Raw genomic sequence first — 19,280 nt, 5'->3', positions numbered from 1 at the left:
CAAGCCAATAATGGGGCTCGAATCAGAATACGAATGGCGGGAACTCTTTGCAACGAGCATTTCTGTGCTGCAACAAAGAAACGCACCCTGCAAAGAAAGCTACAAATTGGCGGGAATTCTTTTACACCGGGGTTTTCCTCTGCAGCAGAAAACTCCACCGTGCAAAGAATCTGCAATTTAGCGGGAACATAATTCAGTGGTGCCAAAGCACACACAAAACAAAAAATCACACCTTTGGGTTGTGACAGAACTGAGACTTGGGTTTACTTAAGGTAGACTGGGGCTGGAAACTGAGGCAGACAGCTGAGATATTGGGGGCGGGGGGGCAGATAAATGGTGTTAAGGAGGAGACAGCCAGGAAAGAAACTGAGGCAGAAACCTGGTTGCTCAGTGGAAAAGGAAAAAGCAGTGGGGATAAGACTGGCAAAGAAACAGGGGGCTTGGAGGCAGAGAGGAGCTCAGGACAGGTGTTGGACGTGGCAGGGAGCCAGAAGCAGGAGAGGGAGAAATGAAACAGAAGTTAGAGGGGCAAGGAGCAGAGATTGGAGCAGGGCCAAACCAGAGTAAAGCAAAACCCAACTTAGGGGTCTAAACAACAGTTTTATTACACAGATGACACATCATACAGCCCCATGAAGTTATTGGTTCGCGCGCATGCTCGCGCGCACACACTGGTAGCAGGAGGAAGAGACTCAGTGGAAGGGCTGGAGTCCAGGTGAGGAAGAGAAGCAGAGTCCAAGTCCTTGGTTGAAGAGGGGGTGGGGGGTGCTGTCGTTCAGAGGGGGGTCACTGGCAGGGCCTCTGGGTGAATAGGTAGCGTGGCATGGTGCTGGTCCAGATGGAGAGGGTGTCCCACTGGGTCCGTCTTCACTGCCCCTTTTCATAGGGGCAGACCTTGTGTGACTCTAGTGACAGGAGGTATGCTCAGGCAAGGGTCATCCCCTGGCGTACTGAGCATGTGTGCTCCATGCAGGGATGTGCAGTTTCGGGTGTCTGTAATGGTGGGGTACAATGGTAGAGTTGCTGAATATTTTGCTGTAGGATATTTTGTCTTTCAAATGCTGGGCTTGTCTCTGTTCCGGGGTGAGATCTGTGGTTCCTGGATGAGTCAATGCGAGGTGATGCCATGGTTGTTACAGGCCATTCAGTAGAGGCCTGCTACCATTGTATTCCAATCATTCGCAATCACTCTCATTCATCCAGGAACCAATTTACATGGGAGGGTTACATGAATCATACAGTTGCAACACAGGATGCCCGGGCAGAGGACAGAAGATGGAGACTTGACATACAAAATGGAAACTTGGCATTACTTTGGTTCACTTACAAACACAGGCCTAAGCCATACAATATCCATATGAAACAATAAAAATCCATACAAAAATGATAATAATACAACAGTAAAAATCAATACAAACCTAATGATAATACAGTATAAAACTGGATATCCAAAACCAAAAACTTGCTACCAAAATAAAAATGTTAAAGCTTATCCTAAGTCTGAGCTCGCTTATGCTTGTCTATAGGGAATAGAGAGGGAGAGAAAGAAAAGCCAGAAATAATTGGGGAAGGGAAGGGAATGTGTATCATATATGTGTATTAAAAAAAGAAAAACTGGGGGTTTTGCTACTAATATATATAATGTGTGTGTGTGTGTGTGTGTGTGTGTGTGTGTACAAATTTACAAAACAATAAACCCTACACACCTCCCACCCCACCCCCACCCCCCATTATTATTTAAAAATACAGATGAACAATAGAACAGCCCAGAACAAAGGATATTGATCGGGCAACCTTGTAAATTTTAGTATACAAACTATTACTTCAACTTATTCACAGAAACTATAAGGCACAGTCTATAAATATAACAAGCAATCCTTAGACTACCTGGGTGCCCTCCAGGGCAGGGGCCCCACTCCCAAGGTACCACTACAGGAAAGGAGGTGGGGGGGAAAGACCCCAAAGACTCCTAAGCCCCCTCACTATCACCCAGGAGTGGCCCATGTGGTGCCCATTTACAACCCTGGGGGGTCCCTTCTCTGTGGGGACCCTCTCTTCAGGGTAACTTACTACTCCACAAGTCTGGACGGTTGCCTCCCGCTCTCCAGGTTGAGCTCTGTTCCCTGCTGGGCTTTCCTGCTGCCCAACTCTGCTGCCGCCAGCCTGGCTTCGGGCCATATGCACTGCTGTGTGTAGTGGGTGCTTCGCCTCGTGCTAGGGTTTGGAGGTCTGGACAACCTTGTGCAGCACTGGGGCTTAGTCTGCTCCCAGACCCTCTGGGCAGCATCATCTGCACAGAGCTGGTGCCCCATGCTAGCTGCTGTAGACCCAAGCCACCTCAAGTGGCTCCTAGGGTCTCTCACCCTCTATGCAGCGCTTCCTGCACTGAGCTCCGAGCCTCGTGCTGGGGGTTGGGGACCTGAGCTGCCCAAGGGGCTCCAAAGATCCTGCTCCGTGCACTGGCCTGTGCTCTGTGTCTCTGGCTTCACACTAGAGGTTGCAGACCTGAGCTGCCTCGTGCAGCTCCCAGGGTTGGGATGTCTTGCTGCGCACCGAGAGCCTAACCGCTGGAGCCGTCTGCTGCTCCGTGCTGATAGAAGTCTTCAGGGGTTCTTTCTGGGCTACTGCTTCATCCTGCATGGGCAGCTCTTTTAAGCCCCGCTCTTTTCTCTTCTCTGTCCCTGACACACCTCCCTTGTGCTGGGCACGCAGCTCCTTTTATACTCTCCAGGGCTCTGCCCCTGAAGTCTTCCAGACCTGAGTGTTGCAGTCTACAATCAGATCCAGGGTAGCTCTTCTCTCCCTCCCCTCAGGAAAGGGGCATGACTTTATTTCTCTGCTGCCTCCTGATTGGTAGATGGGCTCCATCAATCAAAACAGCAGAATCTCAAGCCTGGGACCAAGCTCTGAAAGGTAAGCCTGTTACACTATAATGAGAAAAATAGTTCTGTTTACTGGCTATAGCTTCTGTATTAAGCTTTTTACCGTCTGATTACTGCGTTAACTTGAATCTAAGATGAGGTCCCCCCTACCCCAAGTCAGCATGGGAGAAAAAGCTCCTTGTTTTAGATTTGCATACAAAGCAAAAGTGGGAGGGGGCAGTTGGCTGCTATGGCTCTGACTTGCCTTGAGCCCAGGTCAGGGTCAGACCCAGACCCATAGTAGCCTTTTGCTTGCCCTCTGCAGTTTCTACTCTCCTCCCCCACTTCACCCCACTGTCAGGGGTAGCTTGGCTCCAGCTGGGATTGGATTCCTTCCCAGGCATGGAGCACGTAGAAGCTCTGTCCCATCTGGCCAATCAGCAGCATCAAAACTGCTGTGTTGCATGTTTGGCCAATCAGCCGGACCGACAATACTGGATGACTTTTCAAAGGCTGAGCCTCAAAGTGTTGGAACGGACTTCAAGCAGTTTCTGACAATAAAGGGGGGGTATGGAGGAGGGGCAGAGGCTGCAGGGAGCTGGGTGTTGAGGAGGTGCTGGGGGCGGTGGGCAAGATGGCTGCAGAGAAAGAAGTCAGGGGGCAAAGGCCAAGGGGGCCAACCTACCTTCCAGCTACTATTTTCCCTGCTATAGCAGTGGGAGATGGAGAGATTTAAGACAGTCCTATGGTAATTAGAGTCTATAAGTGGAAAACTAAAACAAGTTTATACATGTTTTATAAATTAGAATCTAATTACTGAGGAAATCATCTTAAATTCAGGGTCAACTTTGATTTGAGTAAATATAGCATATTATTAATATGGTGACTGTGATGCTGACTATAGTGTTTAATTAGTGTGAAAACTAATGATGCTGTTGATTGGTCAGCAAACGGTGCTTTCGCTTCAGGATGCCTACAAGATGTTAGGTTACAATGGCCATCTGTAAAATATCAAATAGAATTCAGATGTAAGAGGCACAGTTGCTTATTTATAGAATTAGTTTTACTTTGTGGAGTAGGTCCTGTTAAAGTTCTTTGTGAACTGTGCATTGCTGCCCTGGCTAATGTGGATTATGCAACTGTTTCAACACTCTTCTGAACCAAGCATCATGGATCTAAGTCCACCTTTAAATGTCATGATGGCCTCCTCCTTTGCAGATGTCTGAATTGGGTTGGATTGGACTGTATAAAGGTTTTGGCTTGCAAAAAACAATGTGCAAAGTCCCAACACACTATGAGATCTTTTCTGGCTGGAACATAAAGGGTGAAAGCAATTCAAAGGCAGGATAATGTTGCGAAGCATAGTGATTGGTGCGGGGAAAGCATGGGAAGAAATAACTCTGTTTTAAAATAGCACAGGAATTTTCAGCATGAGTGTAGCCACGCTTGAGTAATGAAGATGGTGGCAAAACTCTAATGAAATTGGTAACAGCTGTCCTTGAAAACCATAAATAACTAATACATCCTGGTGAGTGATTGCCTACCAGGCTTCTAAGAGCAGAGCAGAGGGAATTGAGTGGATACATTGCTATTATATCTAATAGAGAATGACTTGCACACAGCAGGTATTTTAACCTCTCAAGACTTTTGCATTTTAATGTAGGTAGAGACAGCTCAGTATGAGTAGCTGCCTTGAATGTAGTTCTGTCATGTATTAGGACACCAGAGTTTATAGGCCTCTGATAAATTGCTAGTATGTGCGATGCATTCATGAAAGGGAAGTCATGTCAGAAAATTGTTTTTGTGATGGTAGTTGATGTAATTGAGCTATAAGAGACAGCTGTCCCATATTATACAATAGGATGTACCCAAACACAACACATTCCTGGGCTGTTGTTTGGATCTGTTAAAGAAATGTCTACATGACTAAGTTGGAGTGCAAAGCTAGCTATGCATGTAAATGCTCTTTAACAATTCCTCAAATCTTGTAGAGATATTTCCCAAGCTTAATAAATAATGCTTTATTTCAGGCTGTCAGGGTGTCACCCAGTAGGGCTGAGACCCGTACGTCCCTTGTGTTTGATCTGGCTGTGCCATTGGGAAGGCAACCCAGGGATGTATCTATCCATAATTTCTGATGTACTGCAGTCTCTCTCACCTGCCACGACTTGATGGAACGTTTAGTTATTTGGGAGTTGGAATATACAGACAGGCTCAGTCCCTGCATCCTGCCATAAAGTCCTTTAGGGGGGTTCCTCCTTCCCCTACACATTTGCCCATACCACACCACAGCGATATTCTTGGCCACCTGTGGGTGCTATGGTCCTGGTCAACAGGCCGTCCACTGAGTGGAGTAATCTCTGCTCAGCAGTTTAAGGTTGTACAGTCTGGGTCTGTTACCATGCCCCAGGGGCCTCCCTCCTAGGCTCTGTAGCCCCCCCCCCCCCAAAACAAAACAAAACAAAACAAAAAAAACCCTATCCGACTTGGTCTCTTCCTAGCCAGCTACCCAAGGCTGGCAATAGGTGGCTTTAGAACCCAACTCACTACTGCTTGACACTGCCTATAGCAGTAATGTCCAAGGAAACAATAAATGAGAAATAAGAAAAAAGAAAAAGGGGACAATCCCAATTAGGCTCCCTCCAAGGAACACAGCAACATCCTGTGACATCCTCTTTTTTTTCTTTATGCCCTGAGAGCAGGGCCACGCAGTCCCACACGTAAGTCCTGAAAGTCCTCTGAAGGGTACAGGAGAGGCTTGCAACAATAGAAGACAACAAGAATGTCCCCTTTAGCCTCTTCTGGGCCCAGTCCTCTCTATGCTGGGTATGGCTTCCGTGGCCCCACTCTCTTCCCAGCCACTATCAGGCTTTCTGCCAAGGGACATGAAAATTAACAAAAAAGAAAAGGAAAATTCACTTCACTCAGCAGCAATAAGCCTGAGCGTGCTTTGGTCACCTCTCAGTATGCTGCCATGTCTGTTGCTTGTCCGCAGGTAGTAGCTGCACTACCTGTGCTAGTGTAGCTGCTCTCCATCTGTCTTCTGGATGCTGGCACTCTCTTTTGTCCACGGCAAATTGCTGCTTCCAGTCCCTGCTGCATCTGGAAGCACTCTTTTCTCCAGTCCTCTGATATTCCCCCCTTGCCATCTCTTGCCGGGGCTTGAAATCTCTGGCTGTGGGCTCCCTCCTCCAACCAGAGGGAGCACTGGCTTGTAAAACGTTGCATTATAGCTGTGGTGGGACACAGGACCTCTGTGCTGTCCGGTTCATGGCTTCCCTGCTGCATCACCATGTCCGCCTATCAAGGCTTCTCTGTTGCTCCCTCTCAGGCCTACAACATAGAGCTTGTAATTATGATTGTGTTTTTTTCATGCACTTCAGAATGCTGAGGTTAGATAACTGAAGATGGAAATCTTTGACAGAGGGAAGAATGCTACATTGTAAAGGAACAATTAATTGTGGTGGCAGAGGCAGGAGAGGGGAAGAGTAAATTGGATAAGGGTAAATAAGAAGGGGGATGGGTAAATTGCTTGTGTCAGCTATCTCTAAAATAGAAGTAGAATCATTAAATGTTTCTTTCTCTTGAAACATAAATTACTTGCAGAATTGGGATGGTAGCACTTCAAAATAAGGACTAAAAAACAATGCAAAAACAGTTTCTTGTGCACATCAAAACAACATTAGTGTTTCCCCTATTTTTTTCTAGAATGTCTTATGTTGGTTACTGTTATCTAACTTGTAGAAGTAAGTAGCCTGAAAATTACCTGTTTCCATCAGTAATGGTAACTTTTCTGGAAATATTTTAAAGATGCTCTTAATTTACTCTGATACTGATTCTTCAATGTATCCCTTGAGTAATGCAACATATTGGAAAGTCTGAATCATGTACTGAAATTCTGCCAAAATAGTTTGGTTAAAAAGGAAGGAATAACTTAATGGTGATAACAGTCTAGAATGTGTTTAAAGGCCCAGAAAATAAAACTAATTTATTTCATCTACAGAGGTGTTTGTGTGTTGAAAGAAGTCTAGTTATTTGATAGAGAATGGTCACCATTCAAGAAACACTACATCCTTTTTCTGACTTCCAGGACTGAAATCGAACAGGAACTTTGTGAAATCCTCAAGGAAGAGACTCCTAAGTAATCCCAAGTAAAAGTTTTAAAAATCTAATACTTAAATAGGCACAATCAGTTCCAGGAAATTGTACTTGTACTTAGTTGCCATCATTGCCATAAACTCCTTCCAGAAATGGAAATAGCCTTTTGGGAATTCATCCTTCATTAGGACTAAGTACAGACAGTTAGAAAGCCCAAGGCTGTATCGATTCAATTTTTGCAGGTTAGTCTAAGCTACATAGATTGAACTGATAAGCAAGTGAACAGACATTCACTTTTGATTCCAGAAATGCAGCAACATGCCTGCAGCAGCCCAGACCAAAAGCTGGGGGACATTGGAGCACACTTCCCTGCTCAGCTAGAGCAGACATTTTGGGCCAAGGCTAGCTTGTCCACCTTGCTGGGGAGGAGGGAGGGCATGTGGCGGGTTGCAGGGGAGGTGCAAAGCATCCTGGGATGTTGGGGGGAGGACTGTGAGTTAACTGATTTGGGGTAAATCAGTTTATTGAACTTCCGTCCTAGATCCCCCTCCAGATTCAAGTTAAGTCTAATACTACATCCATCCAGGTTTATCTTAAACTGGTTTTGGCCATTTTTAAAGCTGTTTAAGTGCGATGAGCTTCTGTTGTGTTGCAAACAGCCAGTTTCTGATCACTAGTACTGGTTTATGTGTAATTTCTGTCCCTAGCCTAGGAAGGTTGGATTTGACTTTTCAACAGGAAGTTAGACACTTAAACCCTTCAGAAATGTTACCCTTTTAATATAAAAAGAAGCCCTCTTTAGCCTTATTTGACCTTTCTAGGCCAGCAGAAGTGTAAGTTTTAATGTAAAAACTTCCATTTATACATAGCTGAGATAGGGAATACGATGAAAAACTGATTCTACTCGATTGCCTTGAGTATTCATTCTTCCAAGTTAAAAAAACAAAACATACAACCCCCTCCCCGCCCCCCGTAAGCTGTGCTAATATCACTACGAGTAGATATTGCTGTTTCTTTTGGGGTAATTATCAAATTTTTCTCCATGTATCAGCAGCTTTATATATTAAAAATCATTATCTGAGGTGTTAAACATCTGGAAAACATTTAATTTTATTTATAAGCATTTCTTTTGAAAGCAGTTGCTGTTGGAAAAAATACAGTGAACTGGATAATGGAAGAGCTGAATGGATGCATTTGGTACTTCACAGAGACTTTTGGGGCTGGGTTTTGACTGCTGTTCACCAGTGTTACAAACAACAAAATGCTAAATAGATGTTAGGAGTACTTGAGACAAAAATAAAGTGAACTTCAGCTTTAGTAGTTATAGTTGCTTTAAGCTGAGGGACAAAATTAAAGTAAAAAAAGAAAGCAACACCTAGTTGCATAGTATGTGCAGTGGGAAGGAACTTCTGCAGAGCTGAATTCAGCTTGCCCAGTTTTGAAGATAAACTGGGAAGCAGTGTCTTGGAGGAGTCTACAAACTAGAACTTTCTTTCAGGAAAGAAATCCATAAAAACTCTTACATACAAGACCTCCTTTGCTTGGAATGATAGTGAAGGAGTACACCCATCAAGCGAGGTAGGGAAATTCTTGGCAACATTATGTGAACTAATCTTATGAAAGATAACTCAGCATTTGACTGCTTAGTACAAGAGTCTGCTTGTGACAGCTTCATCTGTGACTACTGGTATATCTGCAAAGAAAAATGATTGTAACAATGTGTCAGGTTGTGTATCAGGTTTTGTTTGCTTTGCAGGAGTAGAAGGAAATGACATTTGTACTGCTTAAGGCACCTTGGGCAATTCTCATGACTGTTGATCCCTGGAGGGTGTCAAGCATGGACAACTGGGTCCAGATACTGCAATACATAGTCTTCCTTCACAAATATATTTATTTTTTATTAAGGTAACTTGGAGTTCAAGATTGGATAGATTTTAAAAGGTGCAGATTTGAAGGAAATACTGTTCCTGATGATGCTAATCTTCAGACAGTTCTAGTTAAAGTAACTAAGCTTCTTTATGTATTAAATGGGACAGAGGAAAGCCAGCACATCAGACAGATCAGTACATTAAGCAGTAAATAACCTAGGAACTTGGTGTGCATTTTTCTTTGCCATTAATTGGCTTAATAGACGGTGCTGCCACCGATGTTGCTTGATGTCACTCAATAGTTATTGTGTGCCTGTTAATCCTTGAAGAATTTTTTTGTTGTCATTTTTAGGAGAGTCTATGAACGTAGTTAAGTAAGAAAAACTGTCTTTCATGTTAGCAGTCTTACATGTAACACAATGATGATAGGGCACTTGGAGGTTACTGTAATTACTGGATAATTGAATCTTATATGTAGTTTATGTGGCTGTGATGCAATGAATAACATTCTGTCTCTCCTTTTGATGGTTCCTAATCCATCCTGTAGAATTCCTAGAGCAGCAAGTGTTGTTATAATGTATAAGTGCTGCTATAAAGTTCAGTGCCCGCCTCCATTGGATCTTAACCTGAGCAAGTCCTTGAGATGCTAAAAAGGAACACTTTCTCTCTCTCTCTCTCTCTCATAAAAAATTCCTTTTGTACTGCAGCATTCTTCTGTTTCCTAGGTGGTTGGATGAAGAATTACGAAGACTCCCATACGGGCTGATCTCCTGAATAAAGATGACCTCAGCTCTCAGGCCTTTCCTTGGCCTGCACTTAACTGTACCGGGCTACTGACAGTTACTGTCCAGGAATGTTGTTATAAATAGAAGACCATGATCGTACATGCATTGGTCAGTGTGTACATATAGTTCCTAGGTAAAAGGGAAGTACCTTTAGATTTGGCTATCCTTACCATAGATAGTAGTGTAGTAAAAGCTATTTTTAAAATAGGAGGAAAAACCCCACACCAGACTGCAAGTGAGGTTATGTTTCAATAGTAAACAGAGATATTATTAGGGTGTTGTTAGAATCCTTAAACATTTGTTGAAACAATGTGTTTCTGCTATGCTGATACAGTGGAGGGGAAAACACCATCCTAAGAGTATAGTGCATGTAAAAATAGGAAGTTTTAGACCAGTAAAAATAGTAACTTTCTGTCTCTGTATCACAGGCATTGATCAACACTTGCTATTGTTTACAGGCATCAAACGACACTTGCTGCTCTGTAAATTCTACCTTTATTTTAAAGGAAAATCTTGGTAGGTAGATAAAAAGGTATAAATCAAATAAAGTTGTTGCTGGAGTTTTTTTAAGTGTACCCCATGTACACTAATGCACATTGTACTAATTTTACCCCACTAACACTTAGATTTATATGCATGAGAGAGAGATGGGGATGATTATATTGAAGTACATTTTGATCCTGTTAATTCATGACGGGCTCAAAAAAAAGAGGAGGAGTAAAATGTATTGCTTTAAAATGAAATAGAATTATTTTAAAGGCTAAAAGAGTGCTGGGTACTTGTGAAAACCAACTGAAGAGGCTTCATTTACATCTTGGACATTGGTAAAAGGAATGGGTGACTTGGAAACATTTTACCTGTCAGAGTTGCTGCAGTTATCTTCTTTGATCCTTCCATGTACAGAATTTAGAGCAGATTCATAACCAGGGTGCCATGAGATCCTTTCTAGAGGGCCACACAATTTTAGCATTGTTAGGTTTATAAACATGATTTACAAGACAAACACAGATTGCAAATAGAAATCTGTAGTTGTGGTCTATCCGAGTTCTTTGCAACAGAAAAAACTGCTCTATTTTTCTGTAGGCAAAAGAGTGAAAAGTAAAACCTGGCATACTCTAAGGGGTGCCTTAAGTCTATCCAGGGGTGCCTCAAGTCTAAAAAGGTTGAGCACCATTGATCTACATGCATTGAATATTCCTGAGTATTGACCATACCATTGAAAAAACTGTGCATTAGCTGTGAACCATGATGCACAAGGTTTCATGATCTGTCCTTTTCATTTAATGGGGAGCACCCCCTCCCCCAAATGTAAATTGTATGAAAGAGGAAAACGCTGATGGTGTAACTAAAATATCATAATTTAGCAGGAGAACCTTCAACAGTTGTTGAACGGGACAGGTTGGCAACAAAAGCTCTAATAAACGTCTTTCTCCAAAATCTGCATTAATCAGAATTAATCAGAGTTTAACAGAAACTAAAAGATAGGCTTAAAAAGGGGCAGGGGTAGGAGAGGGAAAGGGGAAATAAAGAATTGGGTTGTTACTATTTTTGAAAGCTTGTAAACTTCTCAGTAGCAGAAAATAAAACTTTTTTTAATGCTATAAAAATGAACAAAATGCACTGTTGAACACACCAGCTTTGCATAAAACGAAACTGTAGCCTTGACTCCATCCATTAGTTGAACTGGCTTCAAAGTGTGACCCTGGTTCTGTTTAGAATGTGGCTCTTCAATAGTTCAGGTGTCAAAGTCATTTATGTACTATATTAGTATGCTAGGGTTTTTTTTCAGTGTTTCTTTATCTTGCTAGGAATAACAGGTGAGCGTCTCCCATTTACAACCACAGTATGAATGACATAAGTACTAGTATTGTTAACATAGGCCAGTGGTGCTCAAACTTTTTCCCCAGTGGGCTGGATGGGCAGTACCCTATCTGTCTGCAGACCGGATGCTGCCGATGGTCCTGATCTAGCACCAGAGCCAACACTATCCAGCCACTCAGAGGGAGGCAGGGGGCAGCCCAGCCACAGCCTGGCTCTTGGGGTAGGGAAACCATGGCTTGGCCTGGCAAGGAAAATGGGGCATGGCTTGGCCCATAATGGAGGGGAAGGGGTGTGGCCTTGCCCGAACCCAGCCCTCTGGGAGGGAGGGGGTTAGGCTTGGCCCCATGGAGGAGAAGGGTGTGTGGCCTGTGGCAGCAGTAAGTTGTACCTCCTGCTTCTGGGCAGGTAGAGGACGCATGGCCAGCATGTGACTCCTGGGGTATAGGTAGCAGAGCAGAGAGCCCTGAGCCTGCAGAATTAATCAGAGTTTAGCAGAAACTAAAAGATAGGCCCAGCTCAGCCCTGCTCTGGTTAAAAGTATCCCTGCACTTAAAAACAGTGGTGGTGGTACTTGAACTAAAGTTCAGTTGATGAGCTTTAGTTCAAGTGCCCACATTGCCATTTTTAAGCACTGGAATGGTGATCCCCTGGATGAGCTGCCCGCAGCTCCATCCCAGTTCTGTGGTCCCATTCACCACCATGGCTGGGCAGTGCCCCTTACCCCTGCCCTTGCCCCACTCCCTCCCTCGTTGTGCAAATACATGTGATGTCCAGGATATATATATGAACCCACTAACAGCCTTATTACAAACAGATGCTTGCAAGGTGATGGCAGCAAATATTAGTGATATCTTGAGATACTAGTTAACATATTTAATATAGTAGCTGATGGCTTGAAAGAGTTAATCTGAGAGCCAGTATTTGATCATCATCATCCTTAGTGTAGAAGTGGCTTAATACTCCTCATTTCAAATAATCTTCCTATCAAAAATAGGCTCTTTCATACAGGGGCTCTTTCATACAGAGTGCACACTGACTGAAAGGTTATTGGTATGAGTAAACAGACTGGCAGGCCTTAATACAGCCCAGGCATGTTACTGTTCTGTCCACAGCTTTCATATTCAACCCAGAAGTTCCCCCAAAGTCCTTTTTTAAACAAACTGCTTCATCTCCAGCTGTTAACTAAGTGACCAGGAACAACAATTTAAAAAGAAAACCTAAATAAAAAACTAACATGTACTTTTATATATTAAATTCACTCTCTCTTGTGGAGGTATAAATAACTGAAATTAATATGTTTATTGAACTGGAAGCCTTTAAAAAAAAAAAGAAAGCCTCGTAGTATTTCAGTCCTGTAATTATGTGCAACAAAAATTTTTTGGAGCCCATGATGCAGCTGCATGTTGTGCATGCAAATTGAAAATAGACACAGAAGGAAAATAATGGGATACTTGATCAAAACCCTAAGTTGGTTAGTCAGAAATGTCTAGGACTTGAGAAGTGTTTTAAGTGCAAAGCAATAGGCCTAAATTACTTGTTTCCAGTACTTTCCAGGCAGTAGTGTGGAGGGAGTGAGAGCTAGTGCCTCTGGGCATTTATACACGTACTTTTTTTGTCCTGCAATGCACTGGATATCTCCTGCAAGCTGAGGCGAACTGCACTGTGCCGCATGCCGTATAACTGGTGAAATAACTGCCGTATAACTGGAGAAATGCACATCAGCACACAGAAAATAGCGGCAGCGCGCTTTTGAGCAAAAGCACCTCCAATGTGTTTTAGTTCAAAAGTGTGCTGCCGCCAGTTTCTCAGCACTGATGCACATTTCACCACTTATCCAGCTGTGTGCATCACTGTGCCAGGAGTTTTTCAAGGTGCCTACTGCTGCAGCACTTGCATGTGTAAAAATGCCCTCTATGCCTAGTGTGTTCTTATTTCTTTTTTAGAATTCTACGACGGCCATAAGAAGAAAAATTGGGTGGAGAGAGAGAGAAAATAGGCATTATGTCCGTGGTACTATTTCTTTAAAACAAGATTTCTCCGACATTTACATGCACTCACATATTGAAAACTCACAACTCATTGACAGTTGTGAATTCAATCAGATTATTTGGGGTATGTAGCAGTTTGAGCTTGTAGCTTGGTTTTAGTCTTCAAGAACTTAATGTTCATGCTGCAGAAACTCAGACGAACCTTTTATTTACCTAACAGTGCAGCAGGTAATATTAGTGCTACAGTTGATACCAAGTTCTGAGATTCCGGAGCTTTTCCAAAGTGGAACTGGGGTATTTGCAGACTTAGAGACATGAGTGTATTGGCTTAATTTCAGTATTCTGAGCAATTGTTTTGTTACCGTCAGTGGTACAAGTATGAGAAGAAAAATTGAGATCCTGATGGATAAGATTAGTCTACCACTAAGCAGTAATGGCATGATGAGGTGGCTTAATAGCTAATAGTAAAAATATTGAAAATAGGAAATGTTAGGTAGATGGAGATTAAAGTCATTAAGACTGAGTGAAGAAATAGAGAGAAAAAATGTTTGCTCCTTAAAGTTAGAACTGGTTAGAGTAGTGTGGGATGAAAAGGAACAGGAAAAATACTCTTTTTATTTTTTTATTTTTTTTATGTATACTAATCAAATAGACTGTGTAAGGCTTCCTTTCCACAGAGCAGAAAGGTCTCTACTTATGGTTAACCCTTGTAACTATGCAAATAGCTAATGAGGGAACTGTTCAAATATTTCAAAATAACTTGACTCTCTCATCTGTTATTTTTAATTAAAGTGTAAAACCTAATTAGCTCTCTTCCTTATTCTACCCTTTTTTCCCTGTACATGAAATATGTATTGAGAGGAACCTAATGAAAATTAGTGGGACATCCTGTAGCTAGCTATTCATTCATAACTTCTTGCATGACTTAGGCATAATTAAATCTTTGGGATAAAATACCATGTATGCAGTCTTTTTAATGGGTAATAATTTTGATGTTACCCAAGATCTCTCAAGGAAGAAGGGGCTTCTGTTGCTGGTCTCTTGGCGTCGTACAAGAGCTCTTACACAGCAAGGGTTGGTAGAATAGCATCTCTGCATACTGCTTTCAAAGGTCTTGAAGCTGCTCTGGGATTCTGGTAGTTTTTTGGTAAAATGTTCCGTTTTTTGGATTATGGTGTTGGGAGCTATTAGCTTTTAATTAAGTTAGTTTCCATTGGTTGAATAACAAAAGAAATTAAAAGAAAGAAATGATTGGGTAGGCAAAGTTGGCATACCACATTTTTGAAGTGCTGAAAGTGGAAAATTTATGCAGGCTTAAGTTTAGGAAGTAGATTGACTTATCAATCTTCGAAACAGTCAGCAACAGATATAAACCATCTTCTATTTCTGAGATGAAAAGCACAGGTCACAAATGATGAATGAGGGTGGAATGCCTAATACAATTAGGTCAAGGAACAATCTACTTGTACAAAAGTAATGGATTGTACTTGGACTTGCTGAAGTGTTTATAGAGAGCTGCTCATGTTGATTTCCTCCTTTGTGAGAGGATCCCCTTCAGATGCCTGGAGATGGCAAATTATCCACTTAAGAACCAAGCTTTGACTGCTCTTACCAGGATAATGCGGTGAGAAATGCAGTGAGAAAATGGGAAGGTTACCTAGTGACAAGGAAAATAAAAAGAATAGAAGATGGTGTAAGAAGCTGAGTCTTTGTATTTTCAGATCAGATAGGTGATCATATAATGGTGGTCAATGGTGCACATGTCCACTAAAATGGAGCATTATACATATATTCAACAGGTTACTTGGGTAGATGGATCACTTGTTACAAATATGGGGTTAAGATGAATCTAATTCCCAATGTTCCTTAGAAGCCAGTAAATAGGTTGTTGGTGTAATATGTTGAGAGCACTGACTACTTACTTAGTCCCATGTGTTCTACATTAGCTCAAGTTTTGGGGGGAAAAATGAATTGAAGGTTTATCAGGTATAACAGTTGTTCAATTGCAGGGTGACAGATGAGTTAATGTAACAAGCACAGTTTTGAAGGTCCCTGCCACACATTACATTTAAGATATGATTGACCAGTTAATCATGTCTTAAGTTGTGTCCTGGTCATGCGTTAATAGTGTCATAAACCAAGGAATAAACCACAGTTATTCCACAAAATGTGTAACAACTTTGTGGCTAGTTCCTATGATGCCATTAATTGAATGTGTGGCCAGATGCTGGGGCTCCCAGCCGTGGGATTATACCATCCACTCCAGTGGCTTGAGCTTCATTAGCTGATGGGACTCCCAGCTGTAGGAGTATATCATGGGCCCCTGAGACTGGGCGCCTGCAGTTGATTAGGCTCCCAGCCTCAGTGGTGCACCATGCACCAGAGTCCTGTCAGCTGATCCAGGCTCCCAGCCACAGGAGCTTGCTGCTGTGGTGCAGAGGGACCACAGGATCATGATTCTGCAATTACACTGCCATATGTGGCATGGCAGGAAACGCAGTTTTGTAGATTGTGAATCAGATCTTCTCCTGCCTTGACCTTTACATCTGGCAGGGGTGTAAAAGTGTCTTGATGGTTTACTGACTAATGCAAGATAAAACATTATATATCTGGGTTCTAAGTGCCCCCCTCAGTGGCACAATTCTGGGGTGGGGTGGTAGTTGCTATAGGTTCTTAGCTGAGGACACTTACTAACCTTTGCCAATATAGCATTACTTTAGTACAGCCTCTCTTGAGCCTCACTTCATTTCACAAATATTCCATTGTCTTTTGAACATGAGGTAAAATTATTGAACCCAAGATTAGGATCAGATGAGTCAGTCAGGTGATTGGAGTATATTGGCAACACTATAATTCTTAACTTGTCTTCCAGTCTACCTTAAAAACAAACAACCTTCCCCCCCCCCACGAATTGGATTTGAAAAACTTTTTTCTTTGGGTTGTGGGGGGTAAAGCCAGTGTTAACAAAACAGCCCACGGCTGATGTAGTTTAAATGGCTTAACATCCTTTCCTATCAATGACATTGAATATAGCTAATAATATCACTTGTTACAGACAGAAGACCTTGTATCAATCAGCCTAGTTCAGGGGTGGGCAAAATGCAGCCTGTAGGTCGGATGTGGCCTGCCAGGTCATTCTATCCAGTCTGTGGGGCCCCTAAAAAATTTAAAAAATTAATACTTATCTGCCCCTGGCTGCCTGTCATGTGGCCCTTGATGGCTTGCCAAAACTCAGTAAGCAGCTCTCTGCCCGAAATAATTGCCCGTCCCTGGCCTAGTTGATTGAGAGATTATTCAAGTGAAGAGATTTGTAATTGAGTCAACATGGAAAGATAAACTCCTTGAAGTTTTCATAGATCGTTAGTTCAAAGAGGTCTAGCATAACTTCTCCAGCTGCAACGGCTATGTGTCATGGACCTGGGTCCGCAGCCTTGTTCGGCAGCGTCCAAGCCCTGGGTGCTGCTGGTGTGAGGTGGGGGCTGCTGCAGTGGAGCAGTGTGTGAAGCCTGGCTCCCTTGCAGGTGGCATGGCTGGAGTGGAGCCTTTTGGGGAAGGAGGCGTGGGCTGCCCACTGCTGGCTCATTTTTTCCCACCTGGCTGCCTTCCCCCTGGGGACTTTGCAGCCCAACAGGCAGGACCCAACATGGCAGGTCAGAGCAGGGCTGGGTGAGGAAGCTCAGTGCTGCCACAGGGAGCTGTGCACTGCCCTGGCGAGGTGCCCTCTGCGCACCTGACAGCAGTGAGAGGCACAACTCCATACAGTCACCCCCAACTGCTGCTGGGCAGGCAGGGGGTACCTTGCCAGAGCAGTGTGGGACTTATAGAAGCAAGGAGCTTCACTGCCTAACCCTGCTTTGCCCTGCCATGCTGGGTCCCACCCACTGGGACATGGAGGACCTGCGAGGAGAGCAGCAGGGCAGGGACCCTGAGCCTGCAGTGGGCAGCTCAGCCCTGCCTTGCACACACATCTGGCGGGCATGTGCCTCCCCATACCCCCCGGGAGTGCACGCAGCCGCGGGAAGCCAGCCCCCCACTACCTCCTGGACAAGCCACCCATGACTTCGTCCTGCTCCCCGCCTGGGACTTGTGGTCACACATTCTAGCCCTGGGCCCCAAGCCCCATTCACTGCCCCAGATGGGCAGCAGCCACAGCCCTGCCCAACTTCCTCTCTCCCCTCCCTTCCTATGGGGGTCTCAATCCCCCCACCACCCAAATTTACCTGTAGGGAGCTGCTTTCCAGGCTGCCTGGCAGCCATGTGCCTGTGTACATGGTGCCCCCTGCCTAACCACCTTCCTTCTGCTCCCTCCAGCCTCTTGGAGGCTAGAACTCTGCCAGCCTGCAGAGAGCTTTTTGCAAAAGTAGAAGTAGAAAATCCACATGTTTCTCTGTTAAAATGAAAAATCCATGTCAAAAGAGAAGATCCATGATTTTTTTTTCTGTGGGGAATAGAAAACTGATCCCTGGTCATCAGCATAGAGTAACATGATAGGTTAAACTTTGCCAGATATTTTGAACAGAAGTTGAAGTGGCTGAGAATTGCAGAGAGTAAACTTCTGGAACTTTGCAGAAGACTTAAGATGGCATCATTTTGTCATGTTATTTCAGGTTTGTTTTATACCTACAGTTGGGCATTGCTGTATTGTAATTTTGGGCAACTCCTGGAGCTCTTAAACCCTGGATTATCTGCACATTATCACCTTAAAGTGGCATTAAGCACTTGTTATGTGGCTCAATTATGCCCTTCTACGGCAGGATTATCTCTGATCTACACTACCCAGCTTCCATTCTGTTAAGGTGTGGCTACTCCCCACAAATGTGCTGTTGAAGCGGAAACCTTCCAGTATCCCAGGATCTTTAACACCCCCCACCCGTAAAGCAGGGATTGAAGCCTGTCCTGGCTCACCAGGCCTCTAGTGGCAAGTCCCAGCTGTGCAGAGAAGGTTTCTTGACTAGCAGTGCGACTGCTTCAAAATCCAAGGTAGTATTAATACCGATCAATGTTTGTGTGGTGCACAGCATGAAATATAACAAGGCCCATTTTTCCTGAACCACTTATTTTGGTTTATCTAGTCCTATTTTTCTAGATGTACACTTTATGCTCTGAAAAGAGGAAATAATACTGAAACACTGAAATGTTCAGTGGGGTAATAGAGTATTCAGGAAGTAAAATGTAAAATAGTTTTAGAATTCATGATGTTTAAAAAAGGCATGGTTTGAGGGCAAGGTAAGAATCATGATGCTTAAAAGTACATCACACCCTAACACTGACATACTCATTGGGCTTCTACTGATAGTTTCACCATCTGAAAAGTATAATATTTTTCTTACCACATGTGAGCAGACTTGTGAATTTTAACTCAACTGAAAGTGCTTTGCAGTCTGAGCCATGTCAAAAGCATTCCTTACTTTACTTATGGATGTAACTAAGTATAAATTAGACAGGGTGCTTTTGAATTCTATAATGTGGGGAAAGTTAGTTTAGTCTAAATTCTTTGCTTGGTTTTAATGCTTCTATTGAGTCAGATCAATGCTCTAAATTAAAACAGTGATTTTGGTATTCCCTTAGGGTGCTGATTATTATGCATGTCCTCCAAAAGCCAAGTGACTGACATTAAAGAAAGCCTTTAAAATGGAGACAAGATTGAATAGCATTGTTAAACCTCTAAAAATACTATGGTAGTTTTAACTAGACTGACAAAACAAAATCTCTGTTAAATGCAACATAGTTATGAAGTGAATACAGTGAAGTTTTAATATTTGGAAATGTTTAGGTAAGGAGTTACTATTAATGAAAAATGGTAAAAGATCTGTGAGGAAGCCTGGTTGTTAAATTATTTGGCTGTACTAAATATAATCT

The 19,280-nt window shown here is 43.1% G+C and overlaps 1 protein-coding gene across 9 annotated transcripts in view; it reads left to right on the top strand.

Annotated features, from left to right (window-relative positions):
• The window catches only part of TRIO (trio Rho guanine nucleotide exchange factor), a 466,181-nt gene that overhangs the window by 76,390 nt on the left and 370,511 nt on the right, over positions 1-19,280 (top strand). The window contains exon 1 of one of the 9 annotated variants that reach the window (XM_025209614.1): positions 9,701-9,720. The exons of the other annotated variants lie outside the window; for them this stretch is intronic. The gene's annotated coding sequence lies outside the window, so the exon portion shown is untranslated. Of the gene's footprint in view, positions 1-9,700; positions 9,721-19,280 lie in introns of those variants that run through there. 9 annotated transcript variants of the gene reach the window in all.

The sequence above is a fragment of the Alligator sinensis genome, unplaced genomic scaffold, assembly GCF_000455745.1.
Source record: "Alligator sinensis unplaced genomic scaffold, ASM45574v1 scaffold420_1, whole genome shotgun sequence".
NCBI classification, from domain to species: domain Eukaryota; kingdom Metazoa; phylum Chordata; order Crocodylia; family Alligatoridae; genus Alligator; species Alligator sinensis.
This window is presented reverse-complemented; position numbering and strand designations above follow the sequence as displayed.